At 40.9% G+C, this 6,061-nt stretch overlaps 1 protein-coding gene across 2 annotated transcripts in view; it reads left to right on the top strand.

The window, feature by feature from the left end:
* Positions 1 to 1,751: 1,751 nt before the first annotated feature.
* The window catches only part of LOC112234218 (ras association domain-containing protein 8-like), a 29,502-nt gene continuing 25,192 nt past the window's right edge, over positions 1,752 to 6,061 (top strand). For both annotated transcript variants that reach the window (XM_024402264.2, XM_024402265.2), the window contains exon 1: positions 1,752 to 1,999. The gene's annotated coding sequence lies outside the window, so the exon portion shown is untranslated. The remainder of the gene's footprint in view (positions 2,000 to 6,061) is intronic.

The following is a 6,061-nucleotide window of genomic DNA, read 5'->3' as shown; positions in this document are numbered from 1 at the left end:
AATCGGAGGGCCTGTTGTCCGGACCTCTGGCAGTCTCTGGGGGTGCCACGGGGTTCAATTCTCAGGCTGACACTTTTCTCTGTATACATCAATGATGTCGCTCTTGCTGCTGGTGATTCACTGATCCACCTCTATGCAGACGACACCATTCGGTGGACACTGTTATCTAACGTCCAGACGAGCTTCAATGCCATACAACTCTCTTTCCGTGGCCTCCAACTGCTCTTAATTGCAAGTAAAACTAAACACATGCTCTTCAACCGATCGCTGCCGCACCCGCCCGCCTGACGGTTCTGACTTAGAATATGTGGACAATTACAAATATCTAGGTGTCTGGTTAGACTGTAAACTCTCCTTCCAGACTCACATTAAGCATCTCCAATCCAAAATTAAATCTAGAATCAGCTTCCTATTTCGCAACAAAGCATCCTTCACTCATGCTGTCAAACATACCCTCGTAAAACTGACTATCCTGCCGATCCTTGACTTCGACGATGCCATTGACAAAATAGCCTCCAACATTCTACTCAACAAATTGGATGCAGTCTATCACAGTGCCATCCGTTTTGTCACCAAAGCCCCATATACTACCCACCACTGCGACCTGTATGCTCTCGTTGGCTGGCTCTCGCTTCATATTCGTTGCCAAACCCACTGGCTCCAGGTCATCTATAGGGCTTTGCTAGGTAAAGCACCGCCTTATCTCAGCTCACTGGTCACCATAGCAGCACCCACCTGTAGCACGGGCTCCAGTAGGTATACATCACTGGTCACCCCCAAAGCCAATTCCTACTTTGGCCGCCTTTCCTTTCAGTTCTCTTCTGCCAATGACTGGAAAGAATTGCAAAAATCACTGAAGCTGGAGACTCTTACCTCCCTCACTAGCTTTAAGCACCAGCTGTCACAGCAGCTCACAGATCACTGCACCTGTACATAGCCCAGCTGTAAATAGCCTATCCAACTACCTCATTCCCATACTGTTATTTTTTTCTATTTTTTTTCTCCTTTGCACCCCAATATCTCTATTTGCACATTCATCTTCTGCACATCTATCACTCCAGTGTTTAACTGCTAAATTGTAATTATTTAGCCGCTATGGCCTATTTATTTCCTTACCTCCCTTATCTTACCTCATTTGCAAACACTGTATATAGACTTTTTCTATTCTGTTATTGACTGTATGTTTGTTTATAGCATGTGTAACTCTGTGTTGTTGTTTGTGTCGCACTGCTTTGCTTTATCTTGGCCAGGTTGCAGTTGTAAATGAGAACTTGTTCTCAACTAGCCCACCTGGTTAAAAAAAAAGAAGAAAAAAAAAAGTTCAACATGTGCATAACACATGTTGTAGGCATAATGTGCTTGATTAAAACAAAAAACTTACAAACCTCACTTATAGTTGACTAAATATAGCTTAATATTGTATTAGAGCCAGTAACGAAAGGTTGCTAGATCGAATCCCTGAGCTGAAAATCTGTCGGTCTAACCCCTGAGCAAGGTGGTCACCCACTGTTCCCAGGGCGCCTAAGACGTGGATGTCAATTAAGGCAGCCCCACCCACCTCTCTGATTCAGAGGGGTTGGGCTGAATGCAGAAGACACATTTCAGTTGAACAACTGACAAGGTATTCCCCTTTCCCTTTATAAATGTTTTTAAATTTTTTATTAAACGAGGGACCTTTATTGTGAAGGCTGAAGGAATTTACCCGGAAGGGATACATACTCCGCGGTCCCCTTACAGTTGCCAACATTACACAAAAAGGAGCTGGAATCAGATGTCCTACCACGGATTGCACAGTAAACACGCGTGGATATGCAGAGCGAAAACTTTAATTAGGTAGCCTATTTGCACAATATATAAACCTTTGGATTATGCAATAAAATAAGCCGCCGAGAACAATTATATATCACCGGATTGAATGCCTGAGGGAATTCAGAGTGGGACCAGAGAAAAAGGGGAGCTTCTCATACACTTTTAGCTGGAGGACTGCGGCTGGAAAGAGGTAAATGGATTTTGCAATAGGCGCAGCCAATACTTAACACTGTACTGCGAAGACCGCTCCTGATTCCAGCTCCAGCGTTAAGAGCAAAAAAAGAGCCCACCATAACTCAAGTATGATGGTGCTTATAGCTGGAAATGTAAAATTACCTGTGGTACAGCCAATGCATCATTCTCACTAAATTAATTCATCTATGTTATTTCTACCAAGAGAAATACACCCAGATACATTTTGTTTGGCCTCAAATATTAAGTTTGGGTTCCAAAAAAAAGAGTGATCATATAAAAAAAAAATACTGCCAGATGTGATTAGGGACATTTTCCCTAATTTAATAGCCTATGGATGTAGGGCCCCCTTGAGTAGGCTATGTGACCTAAACAAATCTCTGGACTATCTGGACTGGTTGCAGAGAGAATACCTTGCCAATATGAATGTCAATAGAATTTGGATTAATAAGAAAAAGTGTGTGCGTGTGTTGTCACTACTGTAACTCACTTCAACTTGTCAACAGGATCTGAAAATGACTACAAATATATATTAAACATTGGTGAGCAATTTCTTAATAAATGTATCCAACAACTAGAAATATTGTGTAATGCTCCATCCCATGTAAAAGTTGTGTGACACAAGGGGCTGGATTCAATCAAACCTGTCATCATGTTCATGCAATAGGCTTTTTCAATGACTGTACTGTGCCATAACTGGAATCATCTGTGTTGAAAATAATCTACAGTGCCTTCACAAAGTATTCACACCCCCTTGACATGTCCACATTTTGTTGTGACAGCCTGAATTTAAAATTGATTAATTTGAGATTGTTTGTCACTGGCCTATGCGCAAAACCCCATAATGTCAGGGGAATTGTGTTTTTAAAAATTAAAAAATGCAAAGCTGAAATGTCTTGAGTCAGCAGTAAAAATGTGTTGCGTGGACTCGCTGTGTGTGATAATAGTGGTTATCAAGATTTTTGAATGATTACCTCACCTCTGTACCCCACACATACAATTATTTGTAAGGACCCTCAGTTGAGCAGTGAATTTCAAACACAGATTCAACCACAAAGAACAGGGAGGTTTTCCCAATGCCTCACAAAGAGCACCTAATGGTAGAGGGGTAATAATAAAAAAGCAAACATTAAATATCCCTTTGATCATGGTGAAGTTTTTATTTAAACTTTTTGGATGGTGTATCAATACACCCAGTCACTACAAAGATGCAGGTGTCCTTCCTAACTCAGCTGCTGGAGAGGAAGGAAACCCTGAGGCCTGTGATAGAAAACTGAGGATGGTTCAACATTACTCCACAATATTAACCTAAATGACAGAGTGGACAAAAGGAAGCCTCTACAGAATACAAATATTCAAAAACATGCATCCTGTTTGCAATAAGGTACTAAAGTAAAACTGCAAAAAATGTGGAAAATAACTTAACTTTATGTCTTGAATAGAAAGTGTTATGTTTTGGGCAAATCCAACACATCAGGGAGTACCACTCTTCATATTTTCAAGCATGGTGTTGGCTGCATCATGTTATGGGTATGCTTGTCATCGGCAAGGAATAGGGAGTTTTTTAGGATATAAAAATAAATAACGGAATAGAGCTAAGCTCAACCAGGTTTTCCTCTAGGATTTTGCCTAAGTCAGCTTTCCACCAGACACTGTGGGACAAATTCACGCATCAGCAGGACAATAACCTAAAACACAACGCCAAATATACACTGGTTGTTTCTAAGATGACATTGAATGTTCCTGCGTAGCCTAGTTACAGATTTGACATAAATCCTCTTGAAAGTCTATGGGAAGACTTGAAAATTGCTGTCTAGCAATGATCAACAACCAACTTGACAGAACTTGAAGAATATTGTACAATTGAGGTTTGCAAAGCTCTTAGAGAAAGACTAAATTGTAATCGCTGCCAAAGGTGATTCTACAAAGTATTGACTCTGCTGTGAATACTTACATAAATGTTTTATTTCATTTTCAATACATTTGCAAGAATGTCTAAAAACATGTTTTCACTTTGTCATTCTGGGGTATTGTGTGTAGATGTGTGAAAAACAACAATTTAATACATTTTGAACTCAGTTTGTAAACACAACAAAATGTGGAATAATTCAAGGGGTGTGAATACTTTCTGGAGGCACTGTAGATGCCTTTCTGTCTTTGACCCCTAATATTCTGAACCTATTTTATAGATCTATTGATTCTTTCGATTCTTATTTACAATGACGGCCTACCTCAGACGACGCTGGGCCAATTGACTCAGGGGTGTGAATACTTATGTAAATGAGATATTCCTGTATTTCATTTTCAATGAATTTGCAAACATAATAGTGTAGAAGAAGCTGAGGGGGAAAAATCTATTTAATCCATTTTGAATTCAGGCTGTATCACATCAAAGTGTGGAATAAGTCAATTGGTATGAATACTTCTGACGGCACCTATTTTATGTGACAGTGGTGAAAAAACACAAGCATAAGTGCTTGTTTGAATTGAACCTTCCGTCTCATTTATTTGTTTGATGTGGCAGTTATGTTTTCTGCTGACTGTTCTAACAAGTTGGAGTCTGGCCCTATTGAGCTTCTTGCCAAGGACATTTAGAGTAGCACTTTATTACATGGTACATAAGTTACCAGATATTTACTGAAACGTTACAGGCTACCATGGTAATCACACAATGCAATAACCAATTAATTGTTTGTTTCTTTGGAATTCATTTGAACAGGTACCACTAGCCACCATTACATACCATGCCATGTTGTTACCAGTTATTTACCAAAAAGTACACATTGTTACTACATATATACATACTGGTAATTTCCTATTAAAGCAGTGGAAATAGTAGGCCTATCGTAAAATAAAGAGCCACTGAAAATAGAACTACAAGTTGTAAAAGGGACAGCAGAAGTTTCAGAGAAAGCAAACACTCACATCTTTTCAAATTGTTGCTGTTTGCTCTTACAATTTAAAACAGTCCAGAGGGCCTCCTGAGTAGCGCAGTGATCTAAGGCACTGCATCACACTGCTAGCTGTGCCACAAGAGATTCTGGGTTCGAGTCCAGGTTCTGTCGCAGCCGGCCGCGAGCGGCAGACCCATGCGCACAATTGGCCCAGGGTCGTTCAGATTAGAGGAGGGTTTGCCCGGTAGGGATGTCCTTGTCCCATCGCACACTAGCGACTCCTGTGGCGGGCCAGGCGCAGTGCACGCTGACACGGTCGCCAGATGCACGGCGTTTCCTCCGACACATTGGTGCGGCTGGCTTCCGGGTTATGTGGGCATTGTGTCAAGAAGCAGTGCGGCTTGGTTGGGTTGTGTTTCAGAGGACGCACGGCTCTCGACCTTTGCCTCTCCCGAGTCCGTATGGGAGTTGCAGCGATGAGACAAGACTGTAACTACCAATTGGATATCACGAAATTGAGGAGAAAAATGAGTAAAAGTTAATCAAATAAATAAATCAAAAAATGTCAGAAAATACTCCAATATATTTTGGTTTGGTTATTTTGCCCTTCAAGTGAACAACCAGCTACTGGATGATTTACATGGTATGACAATGTGCAATCAAACACAGACAATCCACTGAACTCAAGCAGACTACTGTAAGTACCAACACGTGTTTGTACTGTCACTGACAAACTTCCATGCACTTTTCTCATCAATACACTGTCTGTGTATGGGGCTGTGTTAGTCGTGAATTTACATTGTGTAATGGTCCAAAGCTCTTTTAGGATTGGTGCTAATCTGTGAGGTAAAGGACTGTGAAACTGCTTGTAGCACAGCCGGTGAACAACACAAACACAGGTTTTATGGAATCCCTGTTAATGGTGACACCTGATGAGTGGCATCACAGGAAATTAGGAATTGTTCGTGTTATACAGGTGGATTTGCTGAATGTTATCAGCAGTGATTAAATATTCCAGTTTGCCATTAAAATACTGGGAGGTGAACGGAGGCATACAGTATGAACGGAGGCATACAGTACCGCTGGAATGAAACACTAGAAAACGTCCTTTGCTAAACCTAAAAGAGCAGACCAGCTTTGGGGATGAAGTACTTTTTATACTGTCT

The sequence above is a fragment of the Oncorhynchus tshawytscha genome, linkage group LG17 (genome assembly GCF_018296145.1).
Source record: "Oncorhynchus tshawytscha isolate Ot180627B linkage group LG17, Otsh_v2.0, whole genome shotgun sequence".
Lineage (NCBI taxonomy): Eukaryota > Metazoa > Chordata > Actinopteri > Salmoniformes > Salmonidae > Oncorhynchus > Oncorhynchus tshawytscha.
The sequence above is the reverse complement of the archived record's forward strand: the minus strand, read 5'-3'. Positions and strand labels throughout refer to the sequence as shown.